At 34.6% G+C, this 22976-nt stretch overlaps 1 protein-coding gene across 3 annotated transcripts in view; it reads right to left on the bottom strand.

The window, feature by feature from the left end:
• The window catches only part of mwh (multiple wing hairs), a 130610-nt gene that overhangs the window by 101751 nt on the left and 5883 nt on the right, over positions 1-22976 (bottom strand). The window lies entirely within an intron of this gene.

Raw genomic sequence — 22976 nt, 5'->3', positions numbered from 1 at the left:
TCAGTCTACATTAATACAATTTTAACTGAATTATTACTATGATATCATGTGGTAGCTTTAAAAAAGCAGCTACACGTTCACAATATATTCTTAATTTTTTTCATCTCATTTGATTTAATATAGAAGCCAAATTTATACATATAGGTACTTAATAACATATTTTTAAATCTTTGCCTATCAGACTGTATGTTTATTCGATACAGTTCTACATTAAAATTTTGCGGATTTCCCATTTTCAAATCAAAATCAAAATCAAATCATTTATTCAGAAATTAGGCCTTCACAGGCACTTTTTCACGTCATATTCTAAATTAAATTATGTTTACCAAAGCTACAAACTACTAGCATTTCGGAACGAACACTGCTGAGAAGAAATGCCGAAAGAAACTCATTCAAACAGTGTTGGTCCCTATTATGCCAGAAGGGCTTACCATTTAAAAAATAGATTTATTACTCCGATTCTAATACCAATTATAATCAATTCCATCATATTTTTTTCAACTGTATAACTGTATGCTATCAAGCAGTAATGGTATATACTCAGTTTATTCATCTAAGCATTAAATTATAGCCTTCTAGCGATAGTTGAAAGAGAAATTGAGTATGGCAGTGAACGAGTATTTTCAGATATAAAGCAGTATAGGTTACGTGTGAGGCATTCCTTAGGTAAAGGTGTAAAAAATATTATATGAACAAAAAAAAAAAACGTGTTGCACTACTGTGAGTGCAGGCAGAAGTGAAAACTTGAATATGAACGTTGTGCGTTTTTGACGTCTTACGAATTTTCGATCAGTTTCGCGTGTCCTGACGCGAGTTCAACATTTTTCAACCATCACAAAAAGTGAACAACGCCGCTAAAGAAGTTTTCACTTCAAAAAATGTGTAGAATATATATTTTTTAAAATAATGTTAGGATATTTTGGCATCAAAACATATTTTTTAAAAGTATTTATGTCTATATAAGTGTGCTTGTACGCACATGAAAATTCTAGGAAACAAATTTAAGGCTAATTCGTCCAATTACGTCAAACTTCCATTAGAACAGCGAAAGTTACCTAGGAAGCGTTGAAACTACTTCTTTGTTGTGACACAACTATAAAATGCGTACAATTCTTGAAGTATTACGACTATGACAGCCTTTATTATAGATTCGTTTCGTGTGACACAATTGAAATCAGCGGGGCGGAAAATGTAATTTTATTTTTTCATAAATAGACCAACGATAATTTAATATACTTTGTAATCGCGAATACAAATATAGAATAGGGTAGTTTCTATCAAGTCCGATAGTTTTTTCCAAATGTCACAAAAATATGGATTGTGTGACATTGGGGACAAGTGATTTACAAAATCATGGTGCCAAAATGCGTTTCAATTAAACTAGAACTAAAAAACACTAAATCAACAAACTTTGATAAACTTTATTTATAGCAATATATATAAAGTTTGTCTGTCTATGGCTAACCTAATTTGCTTATTATGAGTGTCATAAATAAAAATATAAATAAAAAAATAAATATATTAGAACAAATCACATAGATTGAGCTAGCCCCAAAGTAAGTTCGAGACTTGTGTTATGGGATACTAACACAACGATACTATATTTTATAACAAATACATATATAGATAAACATTCAAGACCCGGACCAATCAGAAAAACATAATTTTCCATCATGACCCGACCGGGGACTGAATCCGGGACCTCTCGGTTCAGTGGCAAGAACCTTACCAGTGCGCCACCGAGGTCGTCAAATAATCATATATTCACACTACTAAATATGATAGCCTAATATTAACATATTATCCGTTCCATCTAATAGACTACAAATTGACTAACGAATTCCGAAACTTACGGATCAATTAATTGAGTAGGAAATATCATTATTACGTGTAACAAAAAACACACCCACTTCTACTAATATCCACTTATCTTTTTAAACATTACCCTGAAACTCAACATATATAAATCATATGAAAATCCAGTGTGAAAAACTCTGGCAGTTTCATTCAATGCTCGGAACCGGCCATTTATCAAAGCTTACCACAGACTAAATCTACTTTTCGGGTAAGCTTAGTAAAGTATATGAGAAATAGTGCAAACCATGTGCAAACAGATTGAAAAGGATCTTACGTATTACCTGCATTGCACGACCCTTAGACCTTCTTCGGCGGGTACAAGTAACATGCGCGCGCAGTTAAATTCAATTTTAAATGGTGCTAGTAAAGTTTGATTATATTTTTATAATATTGAGCAAGCATGCATGCGGCTTACTTGATGAGAAGTGATCACCGTAGCTTATGGGTGCCTCGTACGGACACTCATACGCAACATCGGGGGTGCCACGTGCGAATGAATGATTGAATATTTACAATCTTAATTTGAAGAACTCCTAGTAGTCTCCAGAGAAAATCATGGCACTCCTCATTCCACAAACTCAGAGTACATGGGAGCGTGAGTGGGTAATGAAAATTAGTATTCTCTCGGATTAATTCGATGCAAAAAACTAGTGTTTTAACACCCTTATACAAAACAACTTATCTGCCGCGTCTATTTGATCGCGATACTCAAAAACTACTGCACGGATTTCCATGCAGTTTTCACTCATAGATAGATTGATTCCTGAGGAAGGTTTAGATGTATAATTTATTAGGTTTTAATACGAGCGAAGCCGGTGCGGGCCGCTAGTAATTATTAAATCGCACCGATAGTCGAACGTACCTTGTATGTCATACGCGTTTTATTTATCTAAATAAACATTTTCCAGTGAAATAAATTTCATAGAATTAATTCACTATTCATCTGATTTTGCTTATAGAAATAATATTATAATAATAATGTATGTCACATTATAATATTTTGTGTTTCAGAAGCTCGTTTGTTATGAAAAACTTATACTAGCTTCAAGTAATAAATAAAAATTATTATTCCGAAGAAAAACATCAAAACTAAATGTATTTTCAGGAAACATTAATCAAAAATTACCATTGCAAATATTAACTACTATATCTGGACTAAGTTTATTTAAAGTTAAAGTTAAAACCTAAGATAGGTGTTAGCATTCAGATATTTCATGATTTTATTGGGAAAGTAGGTTTGCAACTATCAATTGATAGTTTTCAACTGCTAACCAGCTATCAACTTTATTATATACAACTTATAACGGTTCATTTTATGGTTTAAATTAGCTCATCAGGTAAGTATCAGTTATACACAACATCGTTGTAAATAAGACCGTTTATGTTAATCTTGAAGTTTCACTCCAGTGGATATTTTTTGTGTTTGTTTCCATCCCCGGTTTTTCTGGTCTTAGATAGATCCTCATCATTATCAATATGTATATAGATAATTACACACATACGAAACAAAATCCTGTTAATATTGTAAATGCTAAAGTTTGTGAGGGTAAATAAATAAATAAATGAGGACAAACCACACATATTGGAGCTAGCCCCAAAGTAAGTTCGAGACTTGTGTTATGGGATACTAACTCAACGATACTATATTTTATAACAAATACATATATAGATAAACATCCAAGACCCGGGCCAATCAGAAAAAGATCGTTTTTCATCATGACCCGACCGGGGATCGAACCCGGGACCTCTCGGTTCAGTGGCAAGAACTTTACCACTGCGCCACCGATGTATGTATGATATATTGTATGTTTGTTATTATTTCACGCAAAATCTATTGGACGGATTGTTATCAAATTTGGCACATGGATAGAAATAATCTGGAATAACACATAGGGTACTTTTAATTCCGAAATTCTCATGCGAAGCCCCGGGGCGCACTCTATAAATCTAAATCAAAATCAAATCATTTATTCAGAAATTAGGCCTTCACAGGCACTTTTTCACGTCATATTCTAAATTAAATTATGTTTACCAAAGCTACAAACTACTAGCATTTCGGAACGACCACTGCTGAGAAGAAATGCCGAAAGAAACTCATTCAAACAGTGTTGGTCCCTATTATGCCAGAAGGGCTTAACATTTTTTATATATAAATATATGTATAATTTTTTATCAGTAATATAACAATGTAAGTACACAATAAAGTACATGGTCAAAAGGTATACTGAAACATATTATGATTGTGATCAAGTGCTGATGAAAGGTAAATATATATATATAAAGTTTAGTCAGACGTAACTTTCATGAAAATTTAAGTTTTAACATCAAAGAGACAAAAGAAACATATATGTTAAGTACGGAAGGTCGTAAAATCAAAGCCTAATCTACTCTGGGCTTCGAGCATCATGGCTCCGAATGAAACCAGTAGCATGCGAAGATAAAGAAAGAGAGTACCTATATACATTGACAGACATACAAACATTGAACTAGTAAACAGTGTTAGTAAACAGTGTTAGTTGCAAGATATTAACTAGCACGTTTTCACTCTCCCATCGGGATCCGGGCTTTATTGTAAGTAATGAATGTGGTTGGAGATTTCCAGTACTTTTGGCACAATTCCTAAAGTTTGGAGCTTGCCAGCAAAATACAGCAACTATATTAATAAAATCGTTCACGTAGCAATCTATCTGTCTTGCTTCTGTTGATTTTTGGAACTGTATAGTACAAACATTTTGTTTTTACAAGCTTTTAACTTGTATCGCTATGTCCCTATATCGCGGGTGGAATCTTGCAACTCAATTTTGAAGCAGATATCTTCAACCGATTGAGCTGAAATTTAATACACACGTTTAGTTTAGTTGTCAATACATTATTTTGACAAGTGTAACCAAATGGTGAATCTGGGAACGGCTCCAGATATGAGAATTCCTCAACGGTTTATCGCACAGCCATGATTTTTTGTCACTCATTGAATTTAATAGGATCTCTCTGACAATCGTATATTTGTGTCAAATATGTAATTTCTGTGAAAAACTTAGTCTTTAAAATGGAAAATTGAATCTTTATATAGACTACCTAAGGGATCTCTTCTTATTTGTCCACTTTATATAAATTGCAAGGTATCTATTTGTTGAGTGTTTCGTTTGTGATACTAGTGAACAGTCGAACATGGAGTTTTTTTTATTTATTTGGCACACAAAATAGTTTTACAACAAAGAGCATAATACAAGTAAAAATATAAGATACATTGCTAGTTGCAAAACAAGTGTACGCAGCATGATATCACAGTGCATCCCGAAGTAACCACTTCAGGATGTATTCCTATAATGGAATTAATAATAGGAGACGTTAAGATGCCGCTTGTGTTTAAGTTCCAATCATACCTACTGCCTACTTCATAGTCGTATTCCTCATGGCTGAGGGTCGTGGTCATGACGTGGAATTAAACACACACAACAACTTTCTTGACATTAGTAATGGAGTGGTTAGCCATTGCCTTCTCCATTTCACACACAAGTTAATAATCAACCAGTGTGCAGGTTTCCTCACGATGTTTTCCTTCACTACCAACCATACATACTAGTGCCAGCTAATTAGTATGTTTGAATAATTATACCCTCATGTCGGCAAAAATATTCTTATTACGTCAAATCAAAATTCCATTGACACTTTCTCCTCGAAACAAAACGCAAAAAGTCGAATCTCCCACGGCCATTTCCTTTTATTAAGATATTTTCGTTTGTCTGTTTGTCATTTGTTTTGTTTAGATCACGTTTTGTTCTCACGAGATTACATTGACGTTTCGAGATGAGATTCGCTTTTAGATTGTATTGTTTAGGAAAGTGTTAAGAAATAATGTCATGCATACGGCATTTTGGACACGTAGTTGATTGATAGGTTATGTTCCATACAGTTTATGAAATGGTAGCTGCAATTCATCATCATCAGCATTTCAGCCCCATCAGTGGGCAGCCACTGGCACGGCATAGACCTCCCTTCACGTACGCGTAATTCTCTATTGAATAAATAAAAAATTTAAATCGATTCAGCGGCTTAGCTGCTATGATGCCACGGACAAACATACAGATACAAAGACACGTTAAACTTATAACTCATTCTGTAGTCGAGGATTAAAAACTCATTACATTTGCTTGGATTGTATATAGGTAGTTAGCAATCTGAGTAGCATTTCGTTAAGAAATAGATACCGTTCAGTACAATATCAACATGCATCGACACAAGTGTTTTGCTAAGAGAAATCGCATATGCAAAGCGCGTTATTATCAAGGTACATTGGTCAAGTGGGCTGCCTGTCTGTCCGTTTAGATTTCTATATAATAAGGGTGTATGCCTAACACACAACTATAGTAGTAGTTGGGTACTACCGTTTGATGACTTTACGCGTGTGGTTCCGCCTTCGAATACGACCACTCCACATCCTTCGGAGAGTGTCGTCTAAGAAACAAATGGCCTAGATAGCTGATAGGCAACAATATCATGCCCAAGAAAGGTTGACGTTAGATAGGCGGCCGCTCGTAAAATATTAGCCGTATCTTCAAAATTTTAAGGTTTTTCTGAACTGACTTCGTGCTTCGCGGTGTCACAGCCCTGAATGCAACCGAGAATATACAGAAATGAGAGAGATATTATATGTATAAAGAGATAAAACAAGATTAATGTAATAGAAGAGGTCATTTCGTAAACACGTTTCAGTTTACACTACAACGTCACTTCTTTCTAAACACACAAGTGAAACATAAGAACCATATTATAACACGACACTAATACGATTCTTATACGACTAAGCTGACGCAGTGTGGGAAAAACTATGTTTTGTTTAAAATATCAATCACTTATCTATTTTTAACTCCTGACGCAAAAAGAGGGCTGTTATAAGTTTAACGTGTCTATCTGTGTATCTGTCTGTGTCATCGTAGCTCCCTAACGGATGAACTTATTCGTTTGGTTTTTTTTTGTGTCACAGATAATTTTATCCCGAGTGCTCTTAACCTTGTTTCATGATAATCGGTTCAGTCGTTCAAAAGTTGTAGCGAAATAATATTGAAAGTCGGGATTTTTTTAAATAAATAATAATAATAATAAATAAATAAATATATTAGGACGAATTACACAGATTGAGCTAGCCCCAAAGTAAGTTCGAGACTTGTGTTATGGGATACTAACTCAACGATACTATATTTTATAACAAATACATATATAGATAAACATCCAAGACCCGGGCCAATCAGAAAAAGATCATTTTCCATCATGACCCGGCTGGCTGGGGATCGAACCCGGGACCTCTCGGTTCAGTGGCAAGAACTTTGCCACTGCGCCACCGAGGTCATCAATATGTCTAACAAAAAAACTTGTATGAGATTATTGGAGTCTTCTGTAATTATAATCAGTTCGGAAAATGCGGAATCTTATTTGTGTTTTAACCCCCATTTGTTTGTCTGTCTGTTTATTTGTGTGTTTGTTACCTCTTCACACTGTATCTACTCAACTTCTTGAAATTTTGCATAGATGTAGTTTATAGTATGGAGAAGGACATAAATTATGGGTAATATAGATTTTGATTTTGTGTCTAAATATTTCATGGAAAAAAAATATAATTAATATTTATTTTAAATAGAAAATAAATTACAAAGACTTACTACTATAGGTATATATTAGTTTTTAAGAGTGAAAATTAGGCGATGTGTTTGTGCATTTTATATATGCGCAAAAAGAACATTAATAAAGTTTTGGACTACATTAACCACTATATAGTGGTTAATTTAGATGATTTTTCAAAAATACTAATGGAACAAAATAATTTATTAATATCACTGTGTTCGCAAAATGAATTTAACTTGTACAATACATCTACAACAAGCTTCGTTAAAAGGTCAATAAATATGAATAAATATTAATGATAAAAATAAATTAAAAATTATTACAAAATATCACAGAAATCATAGTTTGGTAATGATAAAAATATTAATTAAGGTGTTAATTTATTTTTTGACTCGCAATTACATTTCGATTAGAATGTAGAATATCCGTAGAAAATATCACACAAGTGGTACCTACTATATAAGAGTAAACTGATAAATAACATACAACACAGACCTATCATTTTGTTGTTGGTCGGATAATTGGTTTAATAATAATACAATTTCTTCTTAGGTCTAGAACTGTGCATTTAAAGCCTTCTCGTTAAGAGAATATGTTCAGACTGATCGTGTGTATAATACTGTAACAATTTTTATAAGTTCTTATTTAGTTTCACCTGTTTGCTTGTGTCTATCTGTAATCAAATCTTGTAAATTAGATTTCTCCTACATAATTTTGTACTAAAGAGTTGAAATTTCCCAAGTCGCTTCAGTTTCCATGACAAAGCATTATTATGCTCGCAACGAGGAAACTCCTCAACACAGTTTACAACACGGACATGGGGTTTTCGTCAGGCGTTAAATGCCACAGCAGCTTGTGGCAAAAATTTATTTTTTTAACTTAAAACTTGTTTAAATCTGGAAACCATACAAACGTGGTATGATTGTTAATTTGAAAATAAGCGTATGAAAAGGAAGTAATTATTCCATGGAAGAAATCCAATATTTTGATAACGAGTTCAACCATCAAATGGCCCGCATGACGAATAAAAGCTTGAGTCAAAATTTTAGTTTTATTTTTCTAGATAATTTGTTTAATTTTCTTGGAGTACGATAGCTCTTAAGAGCCACAAACTCCTAATTGTACGCTGTTTTGTAGCAAATTACATACGCGAGATACTGCGTGCTAATTTACAGTTCTTAGAAAGTTTGTGCTTTACTTAAAGTATGAAATACATTGAATAGCTTTTAAGCCTTAATACAGTTTTAGGAGAATGTAAATAATGTAAATTTACATAAGTTGTTTTAATTAAATCCTGGTAGAAATGTGTGAAAAAGAATGTTTAATAACATTCGTAAAATCTGAAATGAAAAAGCGTAGAAACGCAAGGAAAAAACCAGCAATGTACATCAAAAACCGCTAAGTTCCAGGAATTGCATGCTTATTGTGTATAGCCGGGATAAAAAAAATTGCTAGCAAGAACTAGAACAGGACTAGGAAGATTAAAGTAATTGGAAGGAGCCCAGCAGTGGGACACGGAGCGTTTCAGAGAGAATGAGAAACATTAACAACATTAGTTTTTAAGAGCAAGCTTATTTAATAATATATATATAGATATTTCGTTTTATAGACGACATATAATATGTCATATAGACGACATATTATAATAAAACTGTGAGTGAGCTATATCGCACATAACGTAAAAACTACGGGATGTGGAATTTGATGCTCTTTTCTCAGTTTTATTGCGGATGGTCTACCATCTACTATGATAAATTATAATAAGTAAGTTAAACTAGACTTAAAATCTTGTATTGGTTTCATCGCAATATATTGCTTAGAACCCGAGATATTGAACATTAATATGTTATGTGCGGACGCACGAATTAAACGCGTGCGAAGGCGCGGACAAAAGCTAGTTATTTTAAAAAAATAAAATTATTCTACTCTTATAAAGGTGGATATTCACTTATCAACAAACTCTATAAAAATATTGCATGTGATAAAATAAGTTTTGTATGTCTTATATGTATAGACTTTTAAAAGAAATATTTTGAGCTCAGTAATTTGTGGCACTTTAAACCGTTCACAATGAAATGTGTTTGTATATATTTGTGCCATCAAAACTTGCAAACTCTTGATATCCACGGAGAGGACACCTACGGGATAGACACAGCACATTATTGTCTTTTAATAGTAGAGAAACTGAAGGCCACTCCACACTGACTGACGTTTGCGTGTGTGTTTTTTGTATGGATGTGTAACTACATTCAGTAGCCAGCCACTGTTCCATACAAAAATCACACCGAACTTAAAAGGCATGTCTATGTGGCACGCTAGAAATAGAATCAAAACTTTGAAATAGTTACAGGAAACGTCTAGGAAATTAAAAAGGTATGTGCGCATTTTAATATGAATTAAAGTAATAAATTGTATTATTAACACCGTAATGTACCCTATTTAATGCAAATATGAATTAGCTTATTATCTATAATACCTACCTGTTGTTTAATATACAATTACAGGTTTCCTGCCCGTCGTAATGTATATAACTATGTTCAGGTGGAATCTTGAATCTCAATTAATCAGATATTTTCAACCGATTGAGCTGAAATCAAGTGTACACGTTTATTGACAATACGGGAAACGATGTAGACGATAATTTTTGCATATGTTTAATAAAAATATGTATTTGTTCAGGTGATCTCTTGTAACATTTTAAAAAGATATCTTTAACCGCTTGAGCGAAAGGAATTTTCATTTACGCGATCAATCTGGATGACAATTCATTAGTATTAATAAACAAGTGATGTGCGCAGGATTCGGCTCCCGACGAGCGAACTCGTCAACGGTTTATTGCGCGTTCATATTTTTTTTTCTCACGTGTTGAATACAACAATATCCCATTGTCGACAATAAAAGCCGTTTCAAAAATGATATTTTTGTAAAAAAAACTTATTGAATGATAGATTCTAATAAAATTGTTAATTATGCATGGCATAAGTGTTATGAATAATCAAATTGATTTACGAGGCGTTGGCCATTTTTTTGAATTATTACCTTAATCATTCATCAACAGGCGATAGAGCGTGACAGCATTACCTGCTATTCTTACGCGTGTATCTCTTCCTTAAAACAGTTCCTGGTTATATAGGTACCAAGACTTCCACAGTTTTTCTGACCCCATTTAATGATTAATTGATATTGATTCTGATAACGGTAAGTCGTAATCCTGTGTCTGTTAATTAAAATGAGGGTTATTACGCCATTTTGTTTAAACGTCAGCGCGCATGTGAAAGTCAACGTCAACGCTAATTGGTGCAACTCACCTTTAGGGTGGGGTGCACCCGTCAACTTTGATGTTAACTTTAACCTGAGCGCCGCTGTCGTATTTCAGACTTTTTAAGAAAATATAATACATATATAAGATTTTTGTCGACTTTGACGTTGAATTGATCAAGATACTCATCTTGATCAATTCAACAAGTTCATTCTTCATTCGCGGCTATGTCGAAGACCGGGGACCTAAACCCTCTTTGGAGATTCTGATGTTGCTTATAAGCTAAGAAGCCTTTGCATTCCTTAGTCGCCTCTTACGACATCCACAGATAGTTATGGGATGTTTCTTTTCCAGTGTCGGAGCCACACATATAATTTATAGTTATTTCTATAAATGTCGTAACAGAATCACAGTAAATTTGATCTATATAGGTATTTATAAGATAAAATGGATCAGTAGACTTGGAACTATATAAGTATTTATAAAATAAATTGGATTGTTGGATATTGTAAAAATGCAGGTGTTACGTTACAATAGACGATCAAGGAATGAGGTCATCAAGATATAGCATCATAACATATATCCGTTATTTATTATACTGATGCGCAAACGCATCTATTCATATTCATAGACTTTCCTCGACGGCCGATCTGATTGTAGACTGAAATAGGCCAATCGAAACTCAATTTGTCCAGACCGCGACCCGTTGCCGAGTAGATCTAGCCACAATAAAATCAGCTAATATGTACGTCTACCGTCCACATTTGAATGACTTTAGAACTATCTAATTAGTTAAAAAAATACTTCATTCGACCACCCACCGTTACAGACAAACGCACAAGAAATTGATTACCATCTAACGTATGCATATAGCGAAATAATGTTAAATAATGTACTTTAGTGCGTTTACGCATCCGTTGCACGGAAATGTAAGGCTGTTCACGCACTTCTGGATACATGCATTATAAAAAAAATATATTATATTTATTCTATTTTTAAATTTAATTGATGACCTATCTTGTGGCACCTATGTTAATTAGTTGGTTTTAACTAAGCAGAGATTATCTCAGTGTAAAAGGACGTCCGGAAATTGCGCTGATTTGGCGATATCATAAGAACAGTGTGAAATAGACATTACGAAATATCGGGATAAATAGCAAAAGCTAGAATGCCCACACACCATGCACCGAAAATCTTTTTTGTTTATAGTATAGTGGGTAAACGAAATTGGGGTTGCCTGATGGACAGCACATGGACACCGGCAAATAGATACGGGTCACCGGCGTTGCCTACTTTTTGAGAAAGCGATAGACTCTTTTCTTAGAAGCCCCCATTATCGAAACTATTAGGCAACACAGCTGAGGGAAGATTGTTCTATTATTTGAAGTTGATACTAATGTTGTATTTAAGTATTATTTATTCCGTGTGTGCATATAAGTGTATTTTATAATTTTTTGTAATTATATTGTCAATGTCAAGTGTTTGTAATATTTTGTTGTAATTTAAACAAAAAAATATAGCGTCTACTTATGCCTTAAGCCTATGTGTAGTAGACATTTTTTTTGCGTTTTTGCTCAATTATCAAAATTGTTAATAACAATTATAGTTTTTTAGGCTAAGAAACGACGTACTTGATTCTGGTAAATAAAAATTATTATTAGTTTAGTATAGCGCGGAAAGAAGTTACGTGTAAAACGGACTATAATTAAGCGCCTAGAGGTGAAATTTCTCCTCACGACCAAATATAATTACAGTGTCAGAATTAACTATTCTATTACGAAGTCACAGTTAGTCATATTCCCAGTTTTGCCGAACTTGAAATATCGCACTGCGCAAAACATGCGTTTTACTTACCAGCGTTCCAATCGAATACTCCCTCATAAAATCATCGCTTGTCGGAAGACACAGTGAGTTGCAGTAAATTTATTCTAAACTGCCCGCGGCTTCACCAGTTTCATATTTGTGTCTAGAATTTCACTTTTATTTATTATACGTTTAAGTTTTAACCGGATAATTAGCGTAGGTCCTTTGAATTAGATGGAAATCCCCATAAGAAATACTGGATGCCACAGATAGATATTGGAAAAGTTACGCACCGGATAATGGCAAACTAGAGGGCGGGAAGTGGGTGGAGGGTTCTAGGTTTTCCTCAGCAATGGGGCACTATAGGCTAATAAAAAGAAGTACTTCTCCATATCCAATAATATATTTTTAAATGTAGTAAAAAATTGATTTGATACACAGATTCTCATCTATTCTGCCGTAAAACAGCAGTGCTTGCCACAAACGTTCAACTCCTGGTGTTTTAAGCATCTGTAGGCTACGGTGACCACATACCATCAGGTGGGCCGTATGCCTGTCTAACTGGTTGGTAGTTTATAAAAAAATGCAATAAAGGGCTTGTTCACAAATACCTGGCTGGACGATTGTTATCTTTTTTCGTCGGGAGGTTCCCTCTATTGTGGTTGAGCTTCGCGATGGCTGACTCACGCGTCAACTCGTGAACGGGTGCTGCCGGGGGGAACTGGTCAGCTCGATCTCTTATTAGAAGTGTTTTCATTTGGTTAATTATACCTAAATATATATGTTTTTTTTCTTTCATCAGCACTCGATCACAATCATAATATGTTTCAGTATACCTTTTGACCATGTACTTTATTGTGTACTTACATTGTTATATTACTGATAAAAAATTATACATAAATTTATATTTAAAAAATGGTAAGCCCTTCTGGCATGATAGGGACCAACACTATTTGAATGAGTTTCTTTCGGTATTTCTTCTCAGAGTGGTCGTTCCGTAATGCTAGTAGTTTGTATCTTTGGTAAATATCATTTAATTAGAATATGACGTGAAAAAGTGCCTGTGAAGGCCTATTTTCTGAATAAATGATTTGAATTGATTCGTGGTCAAGTGTACATAAAGCTTTCTCCTTGATCACATGACCGTCACTCGCGGTAACAGTCGATTACTATCGATTGCGACGACTTATGTCGATGTATGGTAATATATTTCCTGATTAGCTTAAGTACTTCCAGGCGTAACGAGACTTGTAAGGTAATGTTACGAATGCATTGTTACAAGATTTCACTGTTTTACATCATATATGGTGTTAATGAGAAATTCTGTTGAATAATCTAAGGAGAGATAAACAAACTAGTGAACTAAACTGTCCGTAAATCCGGTATTTACCTGAAAACAGTAATTATGATTCAGATGAGCATTGAAATTTTGATACGGATAGCGGTTTTCTGATAGGAAATTTACATTAATTTATTCTACATTGCGAATCGAAAGCTTACCAGAATTAAATAGCACCATATACTTAAATATGTACAATGTTAATTAACATTGGGATTAAAGAATCTCTCTTCATAGTCGTATTCCTCATGGCTAAGGGTCGTGGTCATTACGTGGAATTAAACACTCAAAACTACTATACATGAGTCAGATTAGTACACAAACTCATATGGCACAAGTAGGATACGAACGTGAGACGTTTCGATACACAGGCGGACGTCTTAACCATTACACCACCACCGCTTCTGCTATGAGACTAAAAACACGAGAAGCTGAATGAAACATGGTTTTTATTAATTTTACTGAACGTGTATAGCAACAGAGAATTAATTTCGCCGCATCGAGTTTAGACTTGCAAGAAAGACTGAGTTTCATCACACATTCCATTGCGTTTATTAGGTATGCTGGATTCTCAGTCGTGACTTCGTAAATGTTATGCTCAAATGTCAGGATGTTTGTCACTCACTGTCTGTGATGTTTTGTCTCTCAACGTTACATAATGATCTTCAATTTAAACAGAATGTGTTGTGTAAAAAAATCACATCCTACACACAAAAAAAAAGACATTTTACACAAATTTCTGTTTGTAGGCCATTAAAGAGTAAATGGAAAATTGAGAATTCTTTACCTTGTAATCAAATCTCATTGGTACCTAAAAAGCAAAAATCTTTCTTCATGTTTCACTACTTGGCCATACGCGTGGTCTTATAGTGAAATCAGAACAATAAAATACTTTTGTCGCATAACTTACATAGATATCGGTGTGTTTGGCATTATAATATTATATATTCATATTTGGTTATGCTTTTCTTACAAACTTTGATATGTTGCAGACCACAGAACCTCATTAAGATATTTTTTTCTTTTATTTAAATCCTTACATATTGTAAAACAAAGTCCTTTACAGAGTCTGTTCGCGATAAACACAAAAACTACTGCACGGATTTTCATGCGGTTTTCATCAATAGATAGTGTGATTCCTGAAGAAGGTTCAGGTGTATAATTTATTGTGTTTTTATCCGAGCGAAGCTGGGACGGGCCGCTAGTAAAATATAAAAATAAAACATTCTAAGACAGTGGACCTTGTAGATGTAACTACATATGTTGTTTAGTTGTAGACATATCTTATACTTAATACCAATATTTGAGGGGATAGGTAGGTAATATAGGTAGAAATCATAGATAAAAGAATATGTACAAGTAGACAACCGTCTACCAGTGGGCGAAGTGCGGGTTGCCGTTTCACTTCTCACCATCGAATGGATTCGAAAGGAGACACAGCGGTCCAATCACATTGCGCCATTGTGACGCAACGACAACCACACAGCAATGTCATTGGTTCGCTGCGAGACACTTTGAATCGATTCGATGGTGAGAAGTGAAAATGCAAACCTACTTAAATGTACTTCGCCCTCTGGTGGCCAAATGTGCAGAGGTTCAGAGCAAGGACCCGTGTATAGAGACAAGCCAGCGGAGATCTATGGCATAAACGTACAAGGAGACACGACCCCAGAATTAACTGGAAAGGGGGTTAGACAAAGAAGAAGTTTTATATTTGACGAAATAGTGTTAGTGTAATTTTAAGCAGAGCGCACACAATATCTCTTTCAATTCTTTTAAATAAAAGCGGATTTTTACAATCTAGCTTGGACAAATTATGCTACACTATATAAAGGACTAATATCTCACAATTTACTAAACGGACTTAGTGGCCATCGTTTTCCTTTAAGTAGATTGTGGCAACTGCGTCCAATATAAAACTACAATATATTAATCCGAGACAGATATTTTAAATTTGCTTCTGTTTAAAATAAATCGATAAAAATATGATGGCGGCGTTTGGGACACTCTTAAATACAGATATACTATAAGATAAATGTTTTGTTTTCCAGTCTTGTTTTTCATATTGGGCCAGCTATCTGACTCAGCGTTTAACATTTTTTTGGTTAGGCCACTCTGCTTCCAATACTGTCTGACTACAAAAAATGTATTGACTACTTCATAATGATTCAAGAATTAAATTGATCAAGCGGTACAGTTTTTGTGAGTTTTTTTGTTAGTCCACTATGATTGGTCCAATAACTACTGTTCAAGGATCTTTTAAGGTTGAGATTGTTTTATTTAGGACTAGCGACTCGTCCCGGCTACGCTCGGGCGTAATAGCGTAATCTATACTAATATTATAAAGTGAAAATATTTGTATTTTTGTTTGTAATGAATAAACTCAAAACTACCTGGCCGATTTTGATAAAATGGGCACAGATATAGACGAAACCTTCAGGCTACTTTACAATGGCTACTTAAGGTTTTACCCGAGCAAGACCAGGGCGGGCCGCTAGTAAACTATACACCTACCTTCCTTTGGAATCACTCCATATATTTTAAAAAATCGCATCAGAATCCGTTTCGTAGTTTTAAAGATCTTATACATAGTGATAGGGGCAATACATAGGGATAGACAGACAGCGGGAAGCGACTTTGTTTTACTATGTAGTGATTGTAAATGAAAATTGTATAATATAATTATCTCGGAAAACCATGAAGTTCATTATTTAAAAAAATGATCTTGTAAATAGGTAAGCTATTTCCATGGAATTAGTGAGTACTCGAGTCATGGAATTTACTAATTCCATGACTCGAGTACGTACTTACTAGTACGTTGTACGAAGTGCTTATTAAATCCATGACTCGAGTACCTACTAATTCCATTGCTATTTCGGTTCTAATTTTAAATACGCATTCTGCCACAGACTAAAAAGATGTAGCTCGTCGGATGGATTATGTAAAAATATCGAATTATCTTTCAACAAAAACAAGAAACCTTGACAAGAATTGCTAAAGCGAATCCATCCATTTAAAACATATTTTTTGCATAATTACCCTGTTATTTATAAAAAGAAAAGTATTTTATAAAAAAAGTTAATCGCAAAAAAAAGTTACAGTATACTTTCCGTCCGTGTTTTAAGCTAAAGTATGTTCGTTCTGTCACTGTCAAAATATTGTAAGGTTATTTTTTATATGGGGATAATTCTGTATATCCTTGTATTAAGCCAGTAAAATAAATCACAAAGGGTCTAGCTAACCTTATTAAATCTATGGGTCTTACGTATTTAACCTGTGTAATGGACGTTTGCAAAATTTTTTACCTAGGTGTAGTGACGCTATGCTGTAAATTTTCGGGACGAGAAATAACAAAGAAGGTAGTGTAATACCTAAATTTTTTATACTAATCTATATATGTATGTAGTTAGCGATTGTTCGTATTATTCATAAAAAAGTTAAAGTATTCTTTCAGCTAACGTGTGTTCGGTCTCTTTCTGTCGATGTCAAATATTATAAAGTGCGATAGAGATAAAACATACTTCTTTTAAAATAAACTATGCTTCGGTCTACGGGGTCCAAATAATGTAATGTTAAGAAAAAATATATTTTAAATTCTTCGATACCATAGCCAACTTACCTTATCCATGACCGTCTTTAGAACGAGCTTCTAAATTTGAATTTCAAATCGCGTTCGATTCCCAACGGTTGTTGACATTTGACAGTTGACCAGCTAGAGATGGTCTGGTTATTGAACCGAAATTGGAAATTACATTTTATTACAACGTATAAAACAGTTGAAATTGAGGAGGTGGTCCAGTGGAAGACTGTGATCGGAAGGTCCTAGGTTTGAATCCTACTCGTACCACATGAGTTTATATACCAACCAATCTAACTTATGTTTAGTAGTAATATTTATATGATATATTTTTCTTCAGTGGAATCAAGGGCTATGCAGAAACTATTTCAAAAAACTTTGACATAAAAAGGATTGTCCACTATGCTTATAAGAGTCAAACTCTAATACACTATTAGTAATACTTAATTTCCTCAGAAGAAATCACCCTATTAAAAATGTAATTTTGCTGCGTATGCGCATCGCATTTCCTACCACAGCTTACTCGGCAACCTAGGTAAGTGACAAATGCAGCAAAAGCAGTGCGACACGGCGCAATGCGGCAATGCAACAACGAGTAACCATTTCGCTTTCACTCATTTTATTCTATTTATAGGCTATGTTGGATTTGAACTTGAAAAACTTGGACTTTACAAACAAAAACAAGATATTATAAATTACTACTATATTATTTAAAAAAATTGAACCATGAAGTCACTAACACTAACACTAATAATGTAGGCGACTTGAATAATATTTAACACCAGTGTTAGCAATAAACACACTCGATACAAAAGTCTGGACATGCATGCGTGCACCGTCACACCTCATACAGCGTTTCGTCGCTCACCTAGGACGCTGGGTTACAAGTAAACAGTTAGAGTAATGAGCACGCGCAGACTACTAACGAGTTTAGTCTGAACAGTCTTGATTTAAACAGCTTTAGGGGACATGAGTGAATTGATTTCGTTCCCTTATGCATTTCTTACATTAACTTGAGCGACTTCGCATTGCGAATTCGAAGCGAATTCGATCTGTGGCTTTCCATACCCTATTACTGATATTCATACAAAACGTTTTAACTTGAAAACAGGACAAACTTTCATATTTATAATATTACTAACTGCGTCCCGGGGCTCGCGTTCGCTCGCGTTCGCTCCCGTGATTAACTAAGGGTATTTTTTTGCTCTTGGTTTCTTCATCTATTCTTCATAGTCGTATTCCTCATGGCTGAGGGTCGTGGTTATTACGTGGAATGAAACGCAAACAACAACTTTCTTGGCATTATTAATGGAGTGGTTTGCCATTGCCTTCTCCATTTCACACACAAGTTAATATAATCAACCAGTGTGCAGGTTTCCTCACGATGTTTTCCTTCACCGGAAGCAAGTGGTGGACGATGAAAACTACTACTATACATGACTCAGATTGAAACGTGAAACAGACACAAACGTGGTATTGTGGTACGAGTAGGATTCGAACCTGATGACCTTATGACCTTTAGATCCACAAGCGGGCGCCTTAACCATTACACCACCACCGCTTCATTTGAGTGTCGTATTCTAACCACGTCTTTTAACAATCAACATTCAAATATTCTCGTCAATTTTATTTACAAATAATCTGCGACCCCTGTCTTCACTTTTCTGGAATTTCGGGATAAAAAGTACGCTATGTGTTCTTCCAGATTATATTCTACCCGTGTACCAAATTTCATAACAATCGGTCGCTTAGATTTTACAGTAAGTACTTTGTAGATCACTGCCACGTGAATTATCCCAGGGGAACCGTACTTTTTCTATATTATTACATGTATTTGTGGTATTACATGCATGTGTTAGTATTGTGGTCAAAACGGTAATAGAAATAAATCATCTGTGATAATGTCAACTGAACGGAACCCTAAAATCATCGTCACCAACTTGCATACCCTACTAGTCTGACTTATCTATTCGGATGTGTCTAAATTAAATGACCACAAATATATTTATGGTCATGTAAATTTTTATACTGTGAAATATAATAATATGAGCGTGTAGTCTGAGGGCTCACTCCTTGAAATTCTATTGAAAATATGAGAACAATCTAATATATCAGTTACATCTTTCACCGGGTCAAGTGCGAATTGGAGATTGTGCTCGATTCACAATAATAGACTATTAACCTCATACATACTGGTACACCATAGACATTGAATAAACAATCCATTTACTGTAGATCGAGTTTTACTACGAATTATACCTTCTAACGTAGATGTTCAAGTTTACGGCGTCAAACAAAATTGTTCACTCAATCGTATAACGTAAAGTTCAAATTACCATGATTAGATTGCATGTAGCTTTGTATGATAGCGGTAACAATTTCCAGACGATAAAGTTCATAATGTTTAAACGTCAAAATGTCCAATGATGCCAAAATATAAAAAAAAAACCACGAAATTCTACTAAATAAATAGGTTAATTGATAAGCACGTTGGAGACGTAATATTTTTGCAATTAAAACTTAGAATTTTATTTTATTGTATTCAAATTCTTAGAATTTTATTTTATTGTATTCAAATTCTTAAACGTATGTATAGCTTTCCAAAATTCTACAAATCCATTGCAATTGCGTGGCTAATCCCAATATAATAATAATAAAAACAATCTTCATTTTTCTCCATCCAACATCAATCTTAGAAATACAAATTTTACAAAAGTACAAGCTTAATAGACAAAAATGAGTGTGGAGAACTGGTGTCCGTGCTAGGTGTCAGAAGAACCTGTATTAAGTAGAAATTTTATCTAGGTACTTATCATAAAATTGTGTTAAATATGAATCAGTACTTCTATGAAGAACTCCCTAAAAGTAATATTTTCTAAAATTATGTAAGTACGTAAGATATTTTGGTAATAACAGGTGCATTAATACTGAAAGTCTACCACGAAACATAGAAACACGTAGCACGTTACTAACGTTCACATGCTGTCTCTTTTTCCCATATGGTGTACACAACATGCAAAAAAAAAGACAGAACGTGTGGACGCATTGACGTGCTACGTGTGTTATGTTCCCTGGATATTTAAATAATTTTTGACTTTGACATTTGCACATTTTGAAACGATGGACGTTTTGATAATTGAACATTATGAATCTGCTTGTATTGTAGCCCCTCTGCTTATATGCATACGGGTTAAATATTTCACAAGTAATTGGCATGGGAGCCAACGACAATGAGTGTGAACTTTATTAGAATAAGCGCATTAATAATCTTGTATAAACATTTAGCACGTAAACCTACATCTACGTACACGTACAGTATTCGTACCTGTATAGCAGTAGTACCGGTGTCAGGGGAGGGCTTGTTGGGCGATTGCCCAGGGCGCCGGACATATAGGGGCGCCGCAGTTTAGCGAATGAGATTTTTAGATTGCATAACATACGATCGCTGCCGTAGAATTGTGTATAGACTAGATGAATAAAGGCGCGGCAGGAATAACTGGTGATTTCGTTAGTTTCAGCGAATGAACTTATTTTAGACTAGATGTTAACAGGGGCTTCGCTACCGTGTTAATTTTGAGATAAAAAATAGCCTATAACAATCTTGGATAAGAACCCTTTCCAATGGTGAAAGAATTTTTGAAATCGGTTTGGTAGTTTCGGAGATTACCCGCCTCAAACATACAAACTCACAAACGCTTACTACCTCTTTAAAATAATAGTATAGATTTTACGAAACGCGGCCACCCTGTAACAACATATAGGGGGTGCCGAAATATTTCTCTCTACCCCGATATTGTATTATAAGCTGCTTAAAAACAACATTGGGATTATTCATTCGAAAATTCAAATTTTACAATTATGTCGACAAAAAAAAAATATCTAGTTAATCTGTGTCTAACAGTTTATACCGTGATTGAGTTTAATTCGACGCGTCAAATAAAACGCTATGTTATTGCATGCTATTTATAAAATAACGGGTAATATAGCTACATTGACTCAGTTGATGCTATTGTCGGCGCGAACTGTTTCTAACGTTTTCATCGTCATTTCAATCCTTTTCTGCCCACAGCTGAGCATAGGTTAATTAAATTAAAATTCAAATTCAAATCATTTATTCAGAAATTAGACCTTCACAGGCACTTTTTCTCGTCAATCTTTATATTTATAGTTATTTCTCACAATCTCTACAAACTACTGGCATTTCGGAACGACCACTGCTGAGAAGAAATGCCGAAAGAAATTCATTTGAACAGTGTTGGTCCCTATCATGCCAGGACATTAAAAAACGGGACGTCATGGAAAATGGGACGGCACGCGTTGCAGCAAACGGGAGTGGGAGTCGTAGCGGGAAATGGGACGTAGGCACGTGGTGGAAAATTACCGAGGCAAGTAGTGGGAAACGGGGCGGGACATATTGCGAAAAACGTGATGGGACAATATGTTGGAAACGGTACGGGATACCTACATAGTAGGAGGCGGGATTGGACAAGTTGCGGGACGAGACACGTAGCGGATAACAGGAAAATGAACTAAAAATACAAATTTGAATCATATGATGTTTACCAGTCTTACGCGATAAAAAAATTACGAAGTCGCGGTTAAAAGCTAGTACTATATATACTAGCTAAGCACCAATATTTTCCCGTAGGATTAAGTGTTACCAAGCTAAACATTGGAGCGTTCAAACTTTTGCGTTTATGATTTATGTAACAAGATGACCAGGCAGATTAAAAATTACACCATTTTGTAACAAGTCAAAACACGTAATTAATCTATGTAAAAGTATCGTTGCAATAAATATGGCTACCCTCTTTTTGTATTAATAGCTTAGCGGCGTCAGTTTGACGTATCGGAGGAATTAATAACGCGGAACTATGCCTATAGGGCAGCCGTAGACATGTACGAGATTTTTTAACAGGTAACCCATTAATGCTAGGTTTTTTGCCCATTTGAATTTCCCACGTACACGGGATTCTTTTGACAGGACGAAAGGCCCTCTAAAGAGGGCCTGCATTACTATTTAATGGGCTATTCAAAATTTTTGCCACGAGATCTAATGAAAGGCTGATCAATAAATGCGCTGATTGTGGCAAATTAATTCAAAAATAACTTTATTATTATTATTCAATTCAATAATAGTTTAAAATGTAATGAAATTACTAACTTTCCCATTTGGATAAATAAATAATTCTTATTTCTAAGTTTTTATATTGTTATGTTGTGTATACAAATAAATAAAAATTATAAGAATCCTGCTAATATTATAAACTATATTTAATTTAATATAATTATAAATGCGAAAGTTTGTGAGGATGTACATATGTATATGTGTGTGTGTGTATGTTTGTTACTCTTTCACGCAAAATCTAATGGACCCATTGTTATGAAATTTGGTACACAGGTAGAATATAACCTGGAATAACACATAGGGTACTTTTATCCCGAAATTCCCACGAGAGCGAAGCCCCGGGGCGTAGCTAGTATAGTATAAATTGCTTTAACAAATCGACAGTCTGTAACTG

Source organism: Plodia interpunctella, chromosome 11, assembly GCF_027563975.2.
Source record: "Plodia interpunctella isolate USDA-ARS_2022_Savannah chromosome 11, ilPloInte3.2, whole genome shotgun sequence".
NCBI classification, from domain to species: domain Eukaryota; kingdom Metazoa; phylum Arthropoda; class Insecta; order Lepidoptera; family Pyralidae; genus Plodia; species Plodia interpunctella.
Note: the sequence above shows the minus strand (reverse complement) of the source record. Positions and strands in the feature narration are given on the sequence as shown.